The sequence below is a fragment of the Rhinolophus ferrumequinum genome, chromosome 22, assembly GCF_004115265.2.
Source record: "Rhinolophus ferrumequinum isolate MPI-CBG mRhiFer1 chromosome 22, mRhiFer1_v1.p, whole genome shotgun sequence".
NCBI classification, from domain to species: Eukaryota; Metazoa; Chordata; class Mammalia; order Chiroptera; family Rhinolophidae; genus Rhinolophus; species Rhinolophus ferrumequinum.
The window spans coordinates 18,779,675-18,794,581 of NC_046305.1; the positions used below are offsets into that span (position 1 = coordinate 18,779,675).

Here is a 14,907-nt window from a genome sequence, read left to right on the forward strand (position 1 = left end):
TTGAGAGGAGTATTTTGTATTATCTCACACATTCTTTCTCTGTGTCTCTCTCTCCAAAGAAGTGCATTCCTACTGTGTAAATAGCGCCCTATGGGTGAACTAGAGTTACTACTTGACTAGGCAAAAAAAAAAAAAAAGAAGTTTTTGGCAAATCTCGATTAACTTTGCCAGTGATTTGCAGTGTGACTTCTGTGTTCGGGATTTTTTGATCTTGAAGAAATCTCAGGTGAGATTCAATAAGAAGTGTCATAAAGATTGACGAGGGCCAAGGGTGGCAGAGGACCTGGGATTTGCCTCATCAGCATCCAGATATTTGTGTAATTCCTTCTGTCCCATTTTATAGTGAAAATATTTGTGGAGGGGAGGGTGGCCACAGCGATACCTATAAGGATAAGCGTATTGGTAGCTTATAGGCGCTTTAAAGCAAGGTCTGTTGTCTTTTGTAAAAAAAGAAGCACTTCCTGTTGCCCCGACACTAGGCAGCAAACAGGTTCTCAGTATCTCTTGTTTACTTTCTGCTGCATCAGGTCAAATACAAGAATTACCCGAGACGATTTCAATGCCTTAGTCCCCGTTACATTCTTTTGGCTCTCCTTTACCAATAGGATTATTCTTTTAAAATTTTGGAAGGGAAAGCATACAAAATGGTGTCTTCATATTGCTTAAATGCTTTCCATCCATGCCACTCATTTCTAATTTTTCATGGCCTTAAACCACCATCTGCTGGAAGGGTGGGAAGGACACTTCCAAGGTTGTCATATCCTGCCCTCCAGCTTCAGGCCTGGCTGCACTTGGGCCACCAAGTGAGAAGCAGTTTTGTCTTTTCTCTGAAAGGTTTTCAGAGCTTAGTTCCCATCCTTGGAGGCTTCGTCTTCGGGGCAGGCCCAGCTCTTCCCACCAAGGACTGTACTCCCGGTTGATGGGCAAGGAGCCAAACACTCTGGCAAGTTTGTACCATGATAATCATTTTGTGTCTTTGACCAACTTTGCTTTCTTTCCTTTTATAAATCAGTCAAACATTTCAAGTCCAAACACTGACACTGGGGACAGCTTGTGATTAACCTCTCTCCACTCTAAGAAGTAGCCAGCGTCAGTGATTCTTCCTTCTAATATAGCTTAACCAGTTTTTAATACACCAAAAAGACTTTTGCCCATAGCCCCCTGGTCATCTATTTTCCTTAATAGCCTTTTATGAGGGACCTTATCAAAAGCTTGCAAGGAAATCCAAGTAAATTATGTTCCTTGGTTCACCTTTACCTACTATTTCATTAACTTTTTCAAAAACAATATGACATAGTTTTCAATATAATTAAAGGGGTTGGGAAAAAGGGAACTTTAACGACCGCTTGACAGTTTCCGTAGTTGCTTAGGAGAGCTGGGTCACTGCACATATTCTGGTTGTGCTTAAAGGACACTAATTCATTTCCCAGGCTGTCTGGTGAGGTCAGCCACTAGTTCAAGGTGGAAATGACAAGTTTTTAGGCTTTCAAGTGTACAGTACTCAGCTCTCCAGAGAGCATGAAGGAAGGAAACCACAAGTTTATCCAGGTCTGGCCCAGAGAAAGAGGAAATGATGGGAAGAACCAAGATGAGGGCAGGGGGCGGTGTCTCTGCAGAGTGGAGAGCTACCCTGCTACCCTGGGAGCGGCTCAGACTCACCCAAACAACTCTTTGTTTTTTCTATGAGAAAAGGGGGTGCTGATCATAGAACTGGGGAAAACTTGCAGTGTTCCAGGGGAGATATGGAAGGCTAGAGTGGGTAGAGGCTAGGGGAATGAGAAGGAAAGAATTACAAATTAAATAAGCTCATACAACTAGTAGTAGCAGCATTTAAAAAAGATGGTAATAATCATAATAATTGCAGGTGCATTTGTGGGATGTCTCTTATGTGCAAGTGTGTGCTAGGCATGTGTACGTGTCTGTCTCATTTAAGCCTAATACACTGGGGATATCATTACGTATCATTATCCTTAATTTATAAATGAGAAAAATCAGGCAGAGAGTTCCAAGGACCTGAAGGTCACACAGCTAATAAATTATCAGATTTGGGAGGCAACTTCCTCCTGTTAATTCTGAAGTCCATGGGTTTTCATGACGCTAGCTAGTCAATTCTTAGCCCATTTAGTACCAAATTCTCCCATAAATCAAATATTCTGATAAACTAAACGTAATACACATTCTAAATATGAATTACCAGATTGCATAAAATTAGTATCATTACTCAATGGTTAAAAAAAAAAGGCAGACACTATTTAATTTGCATTAACAATTCACAAAAGCATTTAAGGATTACAGTCCTCAAAACATCTTGATGAATCTCCATTTTCGCTGATCTGAGAATTGGGAAGGCATACTTGTTTACAAAAGACTCTGGCTGACAAAATGCTAATAAAATTGGCTTTTAATATAGAAAGGAACTAGTAAGGAAAAGCAGAAAGGCTTCCATTTCTTTCTGGCTTACTTGTTGGTTTCCACTGGCTTGATGCCTGTTTTTCCTTATGTCCTCAGAAGTGGGCCATTTTTAGCCTTTTCAGAAAGCCCACCATAATTGTCCTACCACAGCTTCATGTGTCACAGGATGTGATGTCTGCATATTAGAAAACATTTTTTGTAAGTGTCTTTTGAAGACCTGTGTCTTCTCCCAGGTGCTCCTTCAGGCGACTGTGTTCTAGTGGTCATGACACCTTACCTTCTGGCTCATGCATCCTTCTTGTGAAATATCCAGTGACTAAGGGAACAAGTAGGTACCTGAAGGCACTTGGGCCAGGCCAGGTAGCCCAGCTAATAGGCTCCCCTCTCCTGATTTGTCAAGACAATGGCCCTTCAGACCAGGAGCATGAGAAGCTGAGGAACCAGAAAAGCAACTTGGGCTTTTCCTCAAAGAATGAATGTGCTAATTGGAGAGAATGCAAATGTGGCGGCCAGAGAGAAAAATCAGTCTTTCAATTGAGCATGAAAACTGGGAACTTGGGTGAGACAGAACAAGTCCTCTGGTCTTAGGAGGGGAGATAACCTTGGGCTGCTAGTCCTCACTAAGATCAAATAAAGTCAAGGCTGACAGTTTGAAGAAATGTTCCAGTGTTCATTTCTGGAGAATAGGAGGCATCAGCCCTGTGTGTTCATCAGGCGTGCGGTCCTTAGGCAGGTCTCTGTGTGACATGCTGGGCAGAGGTGCAGAGACCCCGGGCCATGCAGGGAAGCAGAAGCGGTCGTACCAAAGCATGCAGCAGCATTGCAATTCCAGCTGTGGTACCGTCTAGCTTCAGAGACCTTGGACAAGTAGACTTTGATTTATTAATCAGAATCGCAGTTTCCTCATCTATAACATAGGAACAATGCCTGAATTACCCGGTGGCTTAACAAGTATGTAAAATAGTATAGACAAGGTGCCTGAAAACACAGATGGTTTCTTTTCCATGCATTTCTGACCTGTTATCTCTCTAAGTACCAAATATATATATTTATAGCACAAAGTACAACTGTGTGTACTTTTCCTATATTTTCTGTATTCTCTCCACTGATGGTAAAGATGTTACATTTCTTAGACAAAAATGTAGTGACAAAATTTTTCTCCCCCAATTGAAATTATGACGTGAAAAAAATTTTTTTATAGTTTAATAATAGACGAAAAGCCTTCCAAAGCTTTATAATTTAGATGACATTACATATATTTCTATCCAATCTGCATTCTACCATTTAAAGTGGGGATAGGAGATAGGGTATGTTGGCAAGTGACTTTGCATCATTAATACAATCTGGAGTTAAAAATCCCATGCACTACACTAAGCTGAGTGAAAAGCATGTAGCGTTTTACATTTTTGATATAATTTCTCATTGTGCTCTGACCCCTTGTCTCTCTTATAGGGAAATGGAGGAGAACTGGGTGGAACTTAAACTTGACAAGTCAAGGCAGCCCCTTCTGTAGACAACAGCCTCTTGGAGGTCAATGCCCCGTCTTCCAGGGGTTCTCCTCTCTCTCCCCAGCTATCAGCCAGAGGGCATTTGGGCTTGGGAGGAAGCTTATGTAACCTCATGGTGGTAGGAGGCAGGAGTTTAGTTTCTTACCTCTGATTCCTTGCTGGTCTTTGCTGCAGGATGGTTCTGGTCTATTCCCTGGGTACCCTGAGCTGTGACCACAGAGAAGTGGGTCCTTCGTCTCGTCTCTTTGGTTTGTGTTTAATCTGCCCATGGTCCTGGCCATTTGCCTCTGGTGGCGAGTCCTTGCACTCTGTGACCATCCTATTCCAACTCCAGGTCCCTGCATGTTCCCTGGACACTCAGTATCACTGTATCCTCCCACAGGGGTATATGGAAACTTCTGGATTCCATGTGTACCGAGTACAGGTCTTGGGAAGCCAGAAGCTCTACTTCAGGGCACCAAAACAACTACCGTGGCCAGGTTAAACTACCTGGCAATGGTGTCATATTGTTGAGGTTTCAATACAAATGAAGGCTTCTGGAGGAGGGGGGAGGTTGGGCCTGAAATTCTCCTGGTATGTTCACAAGAAAGCAAGGGCCAAGCTCCACTGCTCTGGGGAATTCCTAGTGTGGGTAACGTAGGAGGTCAGGGACACACATAATTGGCTAGTTTCCTTTTTCCCTGCTTTTTCCATTTCTTCCACCTCCCAGTTCCAGAACAACTTTCAACCTTCTCTCCAGGCAGGTGAAATGCCCCTTGTGTCATATTCGAAATTCTCTATACCCGTCAAATTCCATATTGTCACTCCACGTATTGCTTTGCTTATATAAAGGGAGCTTTTGAAATTTAGAAGTTTCTTTTTTTTGGTCAAAGCTTATCTTTCAAGGTTACAATTTTATTAAGCACTCAAAGTTTACTACTTTGATAATAAATGTGGAGCAATGATTTCTTTTTTTCCAGTTGGTATTTACCTATCACTTAAAGGCGGAGCAACATTGATTTGATGGATGGAAACCATAGGAATAATGACTTAAACAAAAAGGCAGGTTATATCACTTGAACTGAAAACATGACATCTGTTAGGTATGGTTTGGAGATTATCCCATGTTAGTTATTTTGTGGTCATTCAGCTACTTGAGTTGAAGCCTAGAGATAGCACTGGGGAAGGACAGCGCTTTGCTGAAGGGCCCACAAAGCTATAACCTAGTTACCGACTTGTGCTGAGGCTGGGAAAGTGGCACTTAGACAATTCTCATGCTGAAACCTCCCAAGGTGGGATTGTCCTGGGCTGTCTTGCTTTTATGGTCACTTTAGCTCATCATCAGACGCATCTGCCAATTTCCTTCTGAATGGATTCATGTAAACGCATTGGAAGAGTTGATCCACAGTCTTCTGAGTTTCAGAGAAGTTCAAATTACTTGCTCAGGACATGGAAGACAACTGATGGAAGACCCTGGATCTGTTTTCCCCAAAACTGGTGCTCTTTCCACTGTACTACTACACTAATTGTAGTGTGTAGCTACTTGTTGTGGAATCAGGTCCTATGTCCCCTTGGGTTGAGGTGTGCCTTTCAAAGAAGAGGATGTTGAGTGCCTGATGAGTCTTACTAGAGCACATGGATAATCAGCTGACTTAAACTAAGCCATCCCCATCATGGGACCTGCATGGTCACGATTGTCATTTATGGGCAATTTACACACTCATTTGCCTGCGCTATAAAGATTTCGTTAGAGATGGTTATTTTTCACAGCCAAAGGTGTGGTACCTTGTTGGATTATTCACCGTGGGACCCTACAAACCTCTCAGTGTTTCAATCTCAATCTTATCTTGTTTTTTAAGTGGGAAAAGCCTTACCTTTCTCTTAAGTAATTTTAAAGTCCTTGGAATTTGCATGTTTAATATAAAAATAAAATGGCATTATTGTCCAAGCATCTAGTTAGTGACTGAGAAAAGAAAGATAATCTCTTCTCAGTTTGGTCAGTGATCAGTAAGGAGTCAAGTAAATGATCCATTCAAATACAGGATAGAGAGCTATAAGCCCATCAATCCCATTTCCTCTTCCTGAGCATACATGAGCATTTCCTTTCCTCCTTGTTAGGTTGGGGTCATGTGACAGGGTTCTGGCCAAAAAATTAGTCCTGCCCCTTAAAAACATCATAAACAATATTTCAGCTTTTGCTGTCCCTTCCACAGGGAGTTAAGGTGCCACTGGTTTATGAATTCAGTGTCACAAAGTGATGAAAGCAGTTTGGGTTCCTGAGTCACCACTTGGAAGAGAGCCTCCAAGGAGAGGTGCCAAACTTGCGCTGGACGGTGACATGAGGGAGAAGTAAACCTAGGTGTGAGATAACTGAGGTTATTGTTACAGCAACTGGTATTTATTGCTCTCATACAGAAATTGGTATCATAAGTGGGGTATTGACATCACCAAATCCTATTCCTTGGTTGTTACACTATCCTAAATATATGTCGTTGCTTTAGTAGTGCAGCCATAGGCAGAAAGGACTCATACCAGAAAATGGAAAGATGGAAATTCAGGTTATGCAGTGACAAATCATTTGGTATAACTATTGCCTGGTCTTAATTAGAAGGCAGTCATGTACACAGTTCATATCTTTAGGGGAAATGGCTAGAAACAGGATTTTAGCAGTGTTTTTGGCTGAAGAAGGTATGTATCACAAGAAAGAGATAACTCAGGAAAGAATTCATGAGTTTGCAAGCAGAAATAAAATAGAATACAGAGCCCAGCCATTTGAGGTGTAGGAGTAGAAAAAATAAATTTATTTTAGACTCAGTAAGATGTGGTACCAAAAAAGGCTTTAAGTGACAAATATCCGGTAAAAGTTCTCCGTGGAATGCAGTTATTTGAGGCAAAAATCAAAGCAGAGGTATGGCCTTTCCACCTACTGTTTCTGATAGCCTCAGTGTGCTTAGGCAATTGCGCTGAGAGAAAGAAAGGCACGGAGGTGAAAAGGCAAACAAAAGGGGTAGATTTGATAACAATGTCTAAAAAATAACTCTCGGTGTGGTTACTGTCACATGGACCTGACTCGAAGAGATATATACCTTCTAAGTTTCTCAGAATCACATTGCCAAAGAAACCAGGGGCTTGGACTTGAAAAGTCCTTGCTTGTTCAAGGCTTAAAACAATTCTTGACTTCCCAACCCATTCCAGACTGAGCGGAAGCCGAGCTTTTACAGCTGCTCTGCTCTGAAGGAAGAGTGTTCTCCAAACCTACTTCACATGTGGCCAAAGAGAAGAATACGTAAGGGAGTCCTTCCTAGAGCTAACTTTACACGCATCCACCTGCCCAGAGCCAGAGGGGAAGGATTTCACAATGCTGACCCTGATGGGCTTCTGCATGGCTGTGGACCATGATGCTGTGTGTTGTCTATTAGTTTTCCTTGCAAATGGGAATATATTCCTGTCATTTTCCCACTATTATAAATGGACTGTGATGGTGGGGAAGTAGGGTACAGATAACTTGTCTTTTTAATAACCAATATGTAGACTACCACATCTAGAGGTACCACATCAGACTGATGGAGAAGATGGTGCATCACCCAGATATTCTGGACATTGACCTGGAAGTGGTGACTGGATGGTACCTTGCATTGTCCTCTTGGGGGGAGGTGAGTCTGCTCTGTGAGTGAAAGGAAGAGTAAAATAGGTATTGGGTGTCCAGGAGGGCAGACTACAGCAAGAAACTTTTTTTTTTAAGAAGAATGCCTTTTTTTTTTTTTTTTAATTTTTATTGGGAAATGTTGGGGAATAATGGGTTTTTCCAGGGCCCGTCAACTCCAAGTCAAGTCGTTGTCCTTCAATCTAGTTGTGGAGGGCGCAGCTCAGCTCCAAGCCCAGTCGTTGTTTTCAATCTTTAGTTGTAAGGGGCACAGCCCACCATCCCATGTGGGAATTGAACCAGCAACCCCGTTGGTAAGAGCTTGCACTCTAACCACCTGAGCCATCCGGCTGCCTCAGCAAGGAATTTTTAGTGTTTACCATTTTTGAGTCTCTTCTTGGCCACACAGGAAGATTACACCTCCCAGGCCTCTCCGCAGTTAGATGAGCCATGTGATCCTGAGCTCTGGCCAATGGAACATGAGTAGAAGTGATGCCTGTTACTTTGAAGCCAAATGTATTAAACCTGGTATGTCTTCCCTACATTTTTCTGCCATCTGAATAGCTGGAAGCAAAGGACTCCACGATGGATGAGCCACACGATGGAAGGAGCCCAACCTACACCAGATGTCCATGAGTAAGTAATAGCCTTCAATTGGGTTATAGCACTTATATTTGGAAACTGTATTTTATAGCAGCCTGCATTGATGACCTTGATTGCGATACTATTCGAAACTGAAAACTAGTTCTAGAGGCTGGAAAAGCCCTTTATTTCTCTTGAAAGGAGGGAACGCATCCTCCTAGCCCATCATCGTCATCATCATCACCGTCATCAGAATCACGTTTGGTTCAAAAACTACTTTTTGAATATCTCTAACTTGTCGAGCACTGCGGCAAAGATTGCAATGCAGAAAGGAATAAGACGCTGTTCCTGGCCTTGTCCATCATCGGGTGGGAGAAACAAGTAGATCAACAAATAATGGCATTATGAATTCTATCCTAATTGTAACACCGTTAACATGTGACACAGTCCCTTCTGTCTGGAGTTCAGGGGCAGAGGGCAGTGAGAGGTACAGGTCTCACAGAGGAGGTTACCTATGTATCAGGTTCTGAAGGAGGAAGCGGGATCGTCTAGGCAAATAGGGCAGGGAAAAGGCATTCTCAGTAGAGGAAACATTTAGTGTGAAAGCGTGCAGATATGAAAATCAGGAAGATGAAATTGATTTCTACAGTTGGAGATGAAAAACATATTTATCCCTCTCATCATTGGCATTAACTTTATCATCGTCTCATCAAAATTACTTTTCGTTTTCATACAGAGTGACCACATGGATTTCCTCACTGTTCTTCAGAGGCTCTCAGTCCAGGGAAACATAGGTAGCTGATTAAGTGCTTATCAGGTGAATTAAGCTCTGAAATTCACTGTGATACGGGCCAAGTCACTTGACTGGTCTTTATCTTACTAGCACTGAAGAAAGAACACACATTTATCCTTTCTGACTTATAGAATTGTTATGCAAATCCAGTAAGTAAAGCATGTGAACCTTGATTTGAAAAAAATATATAAATAACATAACATATACATTTATATTTTTAACAGACAGTTAACGAGGGAGGATTGGGGTGCTATGGGGGAGAGCCACAGAAGTTTGCATGTCATCACACTAAAGGACACATTTTACTTCTTTCTGGACATAGTTGATTGGCATCCGCAAACAGATCCTACCTGTGGGCTGCTGTACACCTGAGGTACAACTGGAGGGAGAGCCACTCTTGGGGGTGGGGCACACTGGCATCAAGAGATCCAGGTGTGAGATTGGACCTGCTGGGGGTGTTTACTCGTTGTACATGAAGGCAATACAGCCAGAGCAGGATCAGGGTTTAAGAGGGAAATAAACATTTTAGTCAGAGGGTGGCTGGTTTGGGAGGTAAGTGGGTAAGGCTGCAAAGCGGGAAATGAATCACCAGATTTGAAGTCAAGAGGGTGAGGAACAAGTCAGGATGTAGAATCGAAGTGAATTGGGACTCGAGGTTCAGAACTAAGGTTTCAAACAGTGAAGGCATTGAAAACCCACCTTTTACTGTGGTCCCTTTTCTATGGCCTGGATAGCACAGTTTTCTATGGCATGACAAAGAGATATAAACCTCAATCCTTAAATTGATCATCATTGTCCGGGTCTTGGGACTTGAGAGCTCGAAGTGAAATAAATAATCTGTCAGTTGTTCTCGGCCACCTACCTTCGTCCGCATTTCTAGGTGTGGAGCACACTGGAAGCTTCAGCGTGGCAATAACTCTTGATCTATCAGTGGCATCCAAGGAAACCACACAGTGTGCATGGGGATGCCATCGGCCCCCATGATTGGAAGTAAGTCCTCAAAATACCCTATTTTCTCTTGATGCTGTGATCCATGCATCTCTCTAAAACCCTTTTGAGCCTATTTAGGTGATCATAATCCATAACCTTGCAAGCGCACAAGTCCCACATAGTCAGCTACTTTGTAAAGTAGCACTTCCATTCTTTGAGACCTGAAACCTACTTCAGCAAAGCAGGAATGCTGCTAGTATTTTGAGATCGGTAAACCATTTCATTTTTATCCATTGAGATCTTAAAGATTGTGAGGTTTAGAGATTTATCTTTGTAATCTAGGCCTATGTGACATTACTTAACTAAAAGTCTTGAGTGATGCATCTGAGAAGCTCCGGCCAAACAAAACCCAGCCTAGAGACTTGGATGACATTGCAGCCCGTCCAACCCATCGATAAATCCTGGAAGCTTTTACCCTGCCCTCCTCCTCCCCCCAATTTACAATTCCCTCTCTTTGAGAAGGATGGTGGAATTACTTTGCACTGAAATTAATGGTATACAGAGCTACCTTCTCATCTGACTAATGCTAATTCATCTCCATCCCTGGCCATTCGCTACCTATTAGAAATATCCTGACAGCCCGCATCTCATTACCATTGCAGCAGGTCCAGCTCCCAAGAATAACCTTCTAAGGAGGATGAAATGTACGCCAGTACATCTAATACCAGGACATTCACATTCATATTTTTAGCAGCATATATCAGTTAGCCCAACCTTTAGTGTACTGTATGTACTTTTAATAATCTCCATAAAAGCCTGAATTTCCAATCCCTAGGCTCAAGCTGACAGTGTAAATAAAATCACCCAAATCCACAGGGTAAGGGAAATGAAAATGACAAGGATTAAAATTTGGTCAAACCTCTTTCTTTTTAAAAATTCTGCTTCCCTTCCAATTGGATCACGACCCTCTGTGTGCTCAGCTTAAGACCAGACGGTATGCTTTCACTTTTATTCCTCTCTGCAGCAGGCTTACAGTATTTAGTGAGAGTCTGTAAAGAATGTGTGCTGGGTAGAGAGTTAATACCATAATCCCCCATCGTTGGGGTCAAATGCTGAATAGAGCAAAAGAATTAGAAAACATGTTACATACAATGGCAGGAGAAAATGCATCAGCATGCTGCTCTGTGCACACCGGCATTCATCACCCAAAAGCAAAGGCCATGAGGTAAGAGAGGGTATAAAAAAATGTGTACTTGAAGTCTAGTGTGTGCACAGAGGCAGTGATGGAAGTCTTGAGCACAAGTCTTAATACCCATATACTCTGGGAGTTATTTGTCACCATTTTTAATTGCTTCGTTCCAAGTACCTGCTTGGATTTAGTTCCTAAGTAACACATTTAGCCACTAAATTGTTTCCCAGGGTTGAACCTTGAGCTATCTCTTTTCACTCTTCAGCAGTGGGTGTGAATATTGTTCTCAAAGTGCTGTAATACATCTGCCTCTGGAGAATTCTCTTAACGAACAAGTAGAAATTCGAGGCACCGCTGGCAAAAAGGGTTGAACAGCCACCTTCCATTGTATCTTGAGAAAGTCAACCGAACTCCCCTGGAGTAAGATTACAGGCAAATAAATAACTTTGTGTGGAAATTCTATAAAAAGGTGTGTGTGTGTGTGTGTGTGTGTGTGTGTGTGTGTGTGTGTGTGTATGTGTGTGTGTGTGTGTGTGTAAATGGTTTGACTATAAAATGACAAGCTGAATCTATTTATTTTTATTTTTTTTCATTCATTAACATTTGATTTTATTTTTGTATTTTTAAAACAATTTTATTCCCAGCCCCCAACCTTTCCCCTTTGGCAATCATCAGCTTGTTCTCTATATCTGTGTGTCTGTTTCTAGTTTGTTTTGTTTATTCTTTTGCTTTGTCATTATAAAATTCTACATATAAGTGAAACCATATGGTATTTGTCTTTCTCTGTCTTATTTCACTTAGCATAATGCCCTCTAGATCCATCTGTGATGTCTGAAACAGCAAGATTTCATTCTTTTTTATTGCTGAATAATATTCCATTGCATAAATTTATTTTAAACAATATCCTTCAGAGTAGTAACTATTATAGATGAGCATTTAAAATTTTCTATTTATTTCAAATTTACATATAGTAAAATTCCCTGCTTGGTGTAGAGTTCTATAGCTTTGACAAATGCAGAGTTGTGTAAGCACTACCACAATCAAGATATAGAACAATTCCATCACCCTCAATGATCCCTTTCGCTGTGTCTTTATAGTCAAACCTTTCACCCCCAAACTCTGAAAATCTTACATCTTTCTGGATATGATTTTACATATGTATAACTTGCACAATTATCAGAACGATGACTTGAAACCATATTTTATTTGTATATATAACAAAATAACAAAACAACATCATCTGTACATTTTAAACAAGGTTTTATATATACATATACTTTTATATCCATAGATAACTAGAAAGCCAGCTTTCTCTGGTCATAAAAGAATTATTTATTGCTCAATAAATTCAGTGAGTGCAGGCACAGTAATCTAACCCGCTATTGTATCAACGTGAACAAAGTGCTTGTTGAATGTATATTGAATTGAATATTGACCCACAGATAGAGAAATGATTTTAACTCAAAATTTTAAAAGCTCATGACAACTATAACTAGAGATGTGACACTCCCAACGTTGTAATTGTACCTTAAAGTAGCCAAGAAAGAGAGGTGAGGTAATAAGGAGGAGAAGATATATATGCACAAGTATATGAGATTACATCACTAATTCCCTAGCCCACTGGATTAGTGGTAGAAATTGACTTGTTTTTGCACATGACCAATTGACTTGTTTTTGTATATAACTAAATGACTGGAAGCTAAGGGTCTTCAAGAGGAAAGTATTAGGAAAATTATGAATTAGGGTTTATAATTATGTTTATGAGGATTTTTTTTTTTTTACTTAAATAAGACACCAGAATTTATATGAAAATGTTGAGTAAGGTTGTATTCTACGCAGGAAGTATAAGACATGTTATGAGAAATTCAGCATATCATCTCTTTCCTACAGGGCATATTGACTAAATCACTAAAGAAATCTTATTTCAAGCAAATAAATCATTATTGTTTAAAACAAATATTACTATGTTCTTAATTGCATACATGCTCTTATCTACATTTCTGTTAACCCAAGGTCAACTTCTGTCTCCTTTATTGGCTACTGTTCCTCTCCCTGATATTCCTTTCTTCCTACTTCACTCATTTTCATGGAAGATCATTTATACCCAATTAGATAGACTTCCAATCTACATCTCCAACCCAGGTTTCCCTCATGATTAGAGAAACATATTTCCAGCTTCCTACTCGATGTCTCTCCCTGGATACTCCACAAGTCCAAGCTTAAATGATCTAAAATGGAGCTCAATATCTGTCAAGCCAAATGGAACCCTAGAATTTCTCCTATGCTTATAGTTCTATTAGCTCATATCTCACTTCCTATTTCTTTCAGTGGAGTGAAAGCAATGAGCATGTGTCTTTTCCTTCGTGCCTGGCACAGTGCCTGGCATCTGGTAGGCATTTATTAATATTTGTGGAAGAAATTAGTGCACGTGACTCTCATATGCATATAAACGGGTTTATTTCTACCCCAAGCCCCAATGTTTATGAATGGTTTTTTAAATGGATGAGTAGTTCTGATATATAAATATAAGCCTTCATTCCCACACCAACCACCAACTACCACATCTACATAATGTCTGGAGATCAAATAATTTCTGCTTTAGGTAGCAGGGAAACTAATTCCCCCATTTCGGTTTTTTCTATTATTTTTTTCGCATGTGAAATCATTTCTTTTTTTGTTCAACATTATAACATAAGCATTTTTCTATGTCTTAAAAAGTCCCAGATATTATTTCCACTGATTAAATAACACTGTCTCAGAAAGAAGTCCTTGCTTTACACCAGAAGTTCAGTTTGAAACATCAGAAGGACCTCACATAGCACCTAGTCCTATTCAGCAGTCTATACACTACAGCAATACTTCTCAAAGTGTGGTCCCTGGGTCAGCAGCAGCACTGGTATGCAGGAACTTGTTAGAAATGAAAATCCTTGGGCTGCAGCCCACACCTTCTGAATCAGAAACTCTGGTGTGGCGCCCAACAATCTGTGCTTTAACAAGCTCCCCAGGTGATTTCAATATACAAAAAGTTTGAGAACCGCTGTTGTACACTTTCCGGTGAAAGGTCTACCTGCTGTATGGAATCTTCCTGAACTCACTCTTTTTCTACCCACCCTAGGTTAGGTCCTTCATCAGTTCCACATCATAGTCATATTAAGAAAAGCTTTCTGCATTTGACAAAGACATCTTAGAACAGGGCCTGGTCTCTTGATGTACATAAAAAATAAATATACGTATTGTATGAACAGTAGATTTTCACTTAGTTTTAGCAATAGAAATTTTCTTCAAATTAAATATGCAGAAGGCAGAAGTCCTGCACGTGCACACTCATGTGCACGTAAGACAGAGAGAGAGAGAGAGAGAGAGAGAGAGAGAGAGAGAGAGAGAGAGAGAGAGATTGGAGAGGCCGTTGGGAAATTTATTTAGCACCTCTGAGCCACATTTTTCTTATCTGAAAATGATAAGTAATCTGTAATTTCCCTTCCAGTTGGAAGTTTGTTTTCTTTTTTATTGTTTAGCTTCTGATAGACAGAGATCTGGGCCGATCTGAAAGTTCTCCCTTCCTTGGAGACACAGGAAGAAATGTTGGCTTTGCCATTTGCTGGTGCTCTGTCTTCTCCTTCAGTATTGACTTAGAAGCATTAATGAATAAACAAGACCAGGCTGCCATCATTCTGAGTGCCAATAAAGAGAAGGAACTCTTCCACTAGAGTCACATGAACATCGAACAGATTTTCAACCCCAGCATTTGACTAGGAATGTGGGCTGATGATGTGGGGATATGTGAAAAATTTTAAGATGTAGCAAAACATAGTTGTATTGGGCTTTTCTGTTGCCTCCTCCCCACTTTCTCTTTCCCCCTCCCCTCCCCTCC

The 14,907-nt window shown here is 40.8% G+C and overlaps 1 long non-coding RNA gene across 3 annotated transcripts in view; it reads left to right on the forward strand.

Moving 5' to 3' along the window:
• LOC117014623 (uncharacterized) overlaps positions 1-14,907 on the forward strand; it is a 184,470-nt gene that overhangs the window by 64,587 nt on the left and 104,976 nt on the right. For 2 of the 3 annotated variants that reach the window (XR_004421554.1, XR_004421556.1), the window contains exons 3-4: positions 7,431-7,552; positions 8,107-8,178. This is a non-coding gene — a long non-coding RNA (uncharacterized LOC117014623). Of the gene's footprint in view, positions 1-7,430; positions 7,553-8,106; positions 8,179-9,797; positions 9,909-14,907 lie in introns of those variants that run through there. The other variant, XR_004421557.1, reaches the window with a different exon arrangement.